Source organism: Drosophila ficusphila, unplaced genomic scaffold (assembly GCF_018152265.1).
Source record: "Drosophila ficusphila isolate 14025-0441.05 unplaced genomic scaffold, ASM1815226v1 contig_198, whole genome shotgun sequence".
NCBI lineage: Eukaryota > Metazoa > Arthropoda > Insecta > Diptera > Drosophilidae > Drosophila > Drosophila ficusphila.
This window is the reverse complement of record NW_025064092.1, coordinates 10,073,586-10,080,455: the sequence shown is the minus strand read 5'-3', so window position 1 is coordinate 10,080,455 and position 6,870 is coordinate 10,073,586. Positions and strand designations below refer to the sequence as shown.

At 36.8% G+C, this 6,870-nt stretch overlaps 1 long non-coding RNA gene across 1 annotated transcript; it reads right to left on the bottom strand.

Moving 5' to 3' along the window:
• Window positions 1-35: 35 nt before the first annotated feature.
• LOC122319766 lies at window positions 36-2,564 on the bottom strand. The gene is made up of 2 exons (XR_006245315.1): window positions 2,448-2,564; window positions 36-506 (listed from the first exon to the last, which is right to left on the bottom strand). It is a non-coding gene; the product is annotated as an uncharacterized LOC122319766 (long non-coding RNA).
• Between the last annotated feature and the right edge of the window lie 4,306 nt (window positions 2,565-6,870).

Below are 6,870 nucleotides of genomic sequence, written 5' to 3'. Positions count from 1 at the left end.
TTGGTTTAAGCTTTTGGCGTTTTGTTTTTTTTTTCTTTTTAATTATTTTGAGTAAACTCGCGTTAGAAACACAGCAAAAAAATATGGTTGGTTGAACTTGAAAAACGTTTTCGAAAGCGGGTTCTAAATAAGTTAGCAATTCGCATCTGCGAATTTTAGCCGGAAAAGCGAGACGAACGCCACGAGTGCCGAAGCCGTTATGACAGAATCTAGCGTGCAACCGAGCAACTTATCCTTAGCGGAAAATCGAAAAGAGCCGAGCGGAAAAGTCACGGCACGAATGCCACTCGGCTCGGCTTTCTGCCATTTTCTCAGTGTGTGCAACTGCAGGGAAAATCGGAAAATGTCTCGCTCTCCTCTCCTCTCTTCTTGCACTGCCAGTTGTCTGTTCACTGTTCACTGTTCACTGTTCACTGTTGTCTGTTTGCGTGTTTGTTTACTGTTTACTGTTTTGTGTTTACTGTTGACTGTTTACTGCTGCCTCTGCCAAGGCAGTGTCGCTTTAACTACAAAAAAAAAAAAATAAAAAAAAATAGGAGTGAAAATAAAACCACGCGATATAGTTAAGATAATAACAACACAAAAAAAGTAAAAACTAGAACAAACAGTTTTTTAGAGTTGTTACTGCGATTCTTAAAACCGAATAAGCTTATTGTAAACACCGCACACTGGTTAACAAAAAAGAATGTTCGTTCAAAATAATTTATTTTCTAATATTTCCCATTGACTTGTTGGGTTTGTCATAGATCCAAACAGATACAAATGCTATTTTGGTCGGCAATGAATTCCGAATCCCCGTTTCGAACGTTCAGCGGACAATTTGTGTCCCGTAATGATGATTGACGTGGCAAACACGCCGAGTGGAGAGTGTGACATCGAATGATGGATGCCCTGGACAGGATTTATGTGCTAAGCATTTGGCGAAGGGATTTATTAGGCGCCGCAATGGGGGCAACACACACTGGGCTCGAAAAAGTAGGCAACACTTGGCGCAGACACACCGTTGTGGTTTAAACTAATGACAATAGAATAGAATATAATATGCATGAATAAAATATAATAGGTATTAAATACTAATTGTCAGCCAATTATATTATTTCTGTAATTTGCGGAGGTGTTCAAGTGTGTGAGTGTTTCATTTGGAGGTGCTGGAGGTCCTCCTCTGGTGGCTGCGGACTGCCAGACAAGGCCTTGAGTTATTGCCCTAGAGATTGCAACTGTGATTGCAGCTGCCGCCGCTGCAACTAGCGACTGATGTTGCTGCTGCTGGCTGAGCACGTGACCACCTAAACGGTGATGGGGCCCATATGACTTGCTATACTAGCTATATATAGGCGTATGTGCAACTCGATTTGCTGTCACAAGCAAAAGGAGACGCACCCACGTCAACGCACGGCAGCAACAACTGTTGCAGGCACAGCGGCAACATCAGCAACACAGCAGCAGCAACAGCAGCAGCAGCAGCAGCAGCAGCAGCAACATCACAGCAGCACAGGCAACGACGTCAACATTGGCCTAGTCACGTTTTGATTCGTTTCTCATTCGTTTATTCGTTTATTCTCGCCCCTCACATTTGCTCTCCGTTGCCATTGTTCACTTCCTCGCCGAAGTCCAAAAAGTTTACTCGACTACAAAAAGGAGGTAAAATTATCTTTGGGGAAACCCTTGAAATGCCCATATTTTTAAAAAATTATTTTTTACAAACATTTAAATCAGCTAAAGGAGATTCTGCATTGAAAAAACAGTGTGACAACTGAAATGCTGTTTAAAGAAATTATTGAAACTAACAAACTTATTAACCAGTTGAATGACCTTTAACAGGGTATCAAATGATGCGAATCCTGCAGTTGGAGCCCTAATACTTGCTTTTCTGTTTCAACTGGACAAACGAAGACGAACATAAAAGGTTGGAGGAAAAACTGTAGGAAAACTGTGCCAACATCGGCCTGCAGTGTTTAATTATAGTCACTGACTAGTGGGATGAATGACTGACTGGCTGACTGACTGACTGACTGACTGACTGACTGACTGAGTGACCCATTTTGCATGTAATGCGGTCAAATGCACCGCTTGTGCTCCTCACGTTCATAAATGCAATGCCTTCTTACACAGATACTCGCACATGGACATTGGTGTTGATTTCGGCCAAACAAAAAATCAGCAAAACTCATAAATCAGGCAAAAGCACTCGAAGAGTTCTTAGATGTTTGCCGATTCCGAAAATGAGAAAAAGGCAGAGGAAATTTCGGAAGTGGCTTTCGACTTTTTAAAGAAAGTGTATAAAGGGTCCGACAAACAATTTTTAAACTATACAATTTGATTATAAGTTCAGGCCTCATTAATATATGTATTTTAATAGCAAGGAAATTTTATAATAGGTTCTCGGAGCAAAGCTAGATCAGTGAATACTATGCGTTTGGCAGACGTCCCTGAACTTCGACACCTACAGTTCCGATTAGGTTAGGCTAATCTTTGTTGTTTGTTGTTGCTTCCAAACTATAATCTTTCTCCGGCGATTTAATACGAAATCGGGCTTAGCACGTCCGACGATCAAGCGGCGATGACAGGCGACCGGCGACTGGGGGCGAAATCGAAACTGCAACTTAGCTCAAGTATCAGCTATATGCTGTGTTCTATATGCAATATATGCAGCCATAATGAGCTGCAAAAGCAAGATATCGTGAAAGGCGGGAACACAATGTAAAGAAATTCAAAAATGAGAGGAGCAGAGCAATAAAAGAGCAACAAGTATGGGGCGCAGCGAAACAATGCTAATAAGAACAAAAGATGCAACAAAGACAGAATTTAAAACAACTACGACAACACCTGTAAGTGCAATATAAATTTAAATGTGGCACTGCGACACCTGGAGAAAAAATGCAAAATGCAACGGGGGTACACCGGCAGCACATGCAGAATATAAAACCGCATGAGCAACACTGGTGATTAAAATATGCAACGCTGGGCTACATCGACACTCAAAGAATTCAGCAAGGACATCGCCGCAAATTCGGCAGCAATTGTGAAAGGACAATGCAAATGTGTGATAGCAACATGGATGGCGACAACTTTGCACAAATAAATAAACGTGTTCAGCAATTAAAATATTTAAATACTAAACAGTAGAATTAAATTAAAATTAAATCAACATTTCATTTCGGCAAAAGAGGTAAACAACTTGAAAACCTGAAAGGAAAGATGCCAGCAATTGGCTTTATGAGCGAAACATAAACATCGTAAATAAAACCGAACGGAACTCAAAGTAAAAATGTATATAATGTATATGTATGTAAGGGAAAACTAAGCAACATCGCCACTATATAATCCAACTGCAACAGCATCCGATTCCGTGTTATCTTTCGAGAATTCCGCTGAATGCACAGGCATAAATTACAGCAAATGAGAAAAGCGAATAAGTAAAAATTAAGAAAACATCAGGAAAAATGTGAAAATGTCAAAGGAAAATTGCCGCAATCAGGGTGACTTCGTACCTCAACTTGTAAATACCCTAGGCTTTTTCAAATTAATTTCAAAATATTTTTTTTAAATCCGAAAATAACCTAAGATCTTAAGAGCTTCTAATACGTTGCAAATTGCAACGCGGAATGAGATGACTTAATTTGAGATTTAGAGCAGAGTCGCATAATTGTCACAATCTCGCTGATGGATTTCTTTCTCGGATGAAGTGGGCCCTATGGAGGAGTGCTAAAGTCGCAGATAATGGGGAGTATATAGCACTGTGCGACAAAAAAATGTTTGAGTTGATTTTTTCTTATTTTTCACTTCTACTAGTCAAAATAAGAATACAAGTTTTTGGATTTGTTAATATCAATAGCCAATCAGCTTCTACGCACACTTAAAGGTCCCAAAAACGCGTGTTTTTGCATATTTTACAGCCTTATAATACCATATTGGGAAAATATTTTTTCACCGTTATAAGCGTTTTATGCAAGTTCAATATCTATTAATTAAAATATATTAAGCAAATATACCGTTAGGATTTTATAACAATGCTTTAAAATTTTTTTCTCCCAGCTCTATACTCTGGGCGACTACGTATGGAACTTGTTACGCGAGGATACCTCTGAAAAAGCAAAAAAAATCAGAAAAAAATTTCACTTTCAAAAAAAATAATAGTTTATTGGAAGTAAAAAAAAAAATAATATTTTGTGTTAAATATTTTCATAATAATAATTTCATAAAATTTATCATAAAAAAAGAAATCCTATCACTTAGAAGGTGGCATAAATATTTTTGTGCATAACTTATGCCCCTTAACCGAAAACAATCAAAAAAGTAACTCAAACAAACATTTTGTTAAATTTTGTCGCACAGTGTAGTAGGGTGGTGCAGCGGGAAAGTCGAGGTGCATAAAAACAAAAGGCAAAAGCGCAGCTGATGACATCCGCCCACTTCAAATCCCCCCACACCATTCGACTGGAAAACTAAAGTAACTTTTTGTTGTTATTTTGAATGGAGCAAAACGCTTGCGTGCATTATAATAATCAGAATCTCTTGTCTTTCTCTGGCCCGTCAACGCAGTATTATCTTCGTGGCACACTGCGAATTATTGCCTTGGCTGCAGTACTAAAAATATTACTTAAATTACATATTTTTTTGATTATAATTCAACATTTATTGGTTGGGAATTAGCTTTATGTTAGTAGTCAAAATCTGATCTTAATTTATTTTATACTTTAGTATCAGCAAGATCAACTAAATGCACAATTTATTCTTGTATCCTTTTATTGCTAAGCGGATACGCTTTATTTCGACTCCTTTCCGCAGGGCTTTATGCAGATTTTAATTTTTAAGTGGCACTTGTCGTCACCTGTTTTGAGTGGATTTTTCAGGCAGAAGACGGCTGCTGCAGGTGGTAAGATGCCCCATTTCCCTGCCCGCTTGCTCCCCACTTTGTTTGCCCTGAATGCTTCTCTCTTTTGTCCATTTGTAAAGGAAAATATAAGGAAGAAATAACGAAAATAAGAAGAAAAACTTGTGCAAATGAAGCGTTAAATTGACTGAATGCTAAAGGAAAAAGGAGGTAGAATTCGTCCTGCAACTAGATTGGCAAACGGAAACTTACTGTTCAAGTTGCTTTCGATGGCCTTAATTGATCGGAACAAATGGACTGCTTTGTTGGGTATGCAATTTTAAATGGCAAATTCAATTGTTTTATCTACTTCTTTCCTTTTCTTTTTTTAATTTGTTATTAAAGTTAAGTTTTGGAGAAAAGTGCTTTTGTATATTTACATAATTTTTACATCTGCCGGGCCATCTGGTCGTTCCAAAAACTCGATCATATTTATGGCAATCATTTCATTTTTTAGCCGAGCCAATTTGTTCTATTTTTATGATTCACGAGTATATACATATTGTTTAAGGTACCCTTTATTTAGGATATTTATGAGTGTTTCTTGGCGTATCAAATTTTATAAAAGGAAATACTATTTCTATAAAACCGTTAAAACAAAAATGTTTTTTAACTTATATATTTTTTATGCATACCACATTGGCTTACGTTTTACTACCGATTTTTAAAGAGTATTTCATATTATTTTTTGTTCGCCTTTCAGACATGCAGCCCATATATATTTTTTATTACTGTCAGTTGTGCCGCGTTTGGCAACAAAATTTGTTTAAACGAAAAGCAGGCAGGGAGAAAATTCAATTTTTTATTACCCTGTTGCTTCAGTTGGCTGATGATTTGGCTTTGTTTAGATTTAAGTCGGGCATTTATGAGCAGGCAGCAAAAAAAAAAAAAGAAACACTTTCTGCAAAAGCAGTTGACAAGACCCGAAAATTACACTTGGAATTTATTTACTAATTGATCATCGTCGACAAAATTAGTTTTGATCTGTTCACTTTGATTAGATCTGACAAAACATTGCGTAATTGTATGTTTTTTTTTTTTTTGTAATTTATTAACCAAACCTTAATTTTATGTTTAGTTTGATTTTTGCAGTGCAATAGGCGATCCAAAAAAGTAGTGAATGGGGGCGTGGCTCAGGTGCCTATTGCAAGAATCTATTTGCCTTTTGATTGCCTTTTAATTACTGAGCAGCAAGTAAACATAAACAATGGCGTTTAGCGAAAAATAGAAGTTCTGTACAAGTATAGCCGGCGAAAAAGCGAAAGGCATATGCAAATAAAACGAAAAGAAGACGGAACCTAAAAATATTAATGATTAAGCCCAGCCAGTTATCGGAAAAAAAGCGCAAGGTCTTCTTTGTCTTTTTCCCGGATTTTATCTTCTTGTTTTGTTAGTCTTCGCCTTGATTTTTTTTTTTCCCCAGTCGGAGTCGTAGGCCGTTTGACAATAGCTTTGAAGTTCTTTTAGTCTATTAAAATGTATCAAATCAGTTTCTCAAACACAATTGTTCGGCTTTCTTCGTTACATTTTAAGTATATACGATTGCAATTATTTTTTAATTAAAAAAAAAAGGAGTGAAGTATATAAATTTATTTTGGTAAAAACAGGAAATCTGAGGAATGTAATTCATTTAATATTGCTGTCTATTTTAAACATAGGGGTACACCTGACATGTTAAGCCCTTGTTGATTAATCCAACACCTCTCACTGTATATTATTAGTTTGTGGATTAAAGCATGATAAATTGCAAAACACGGAACACAAGCCGAAATCATTCCTTTGATGGGCTAAGCTTGGACTAAGTGCACCAGGGCTCTGGGGTCGATAATAGTACCAGGGCGGCTCGAATCGTCTAAAATTTGTAGATCTCTGTCAGAAACTTAAGCAGTTATTTCGTAAAAAATAAAAAAAAAATCAATAACAAAAAATAAATGAAATTAGAAAATATTAGGTAAAAAAAATAAAGAAACTACAAAACAATTGTTTTGAAATACATT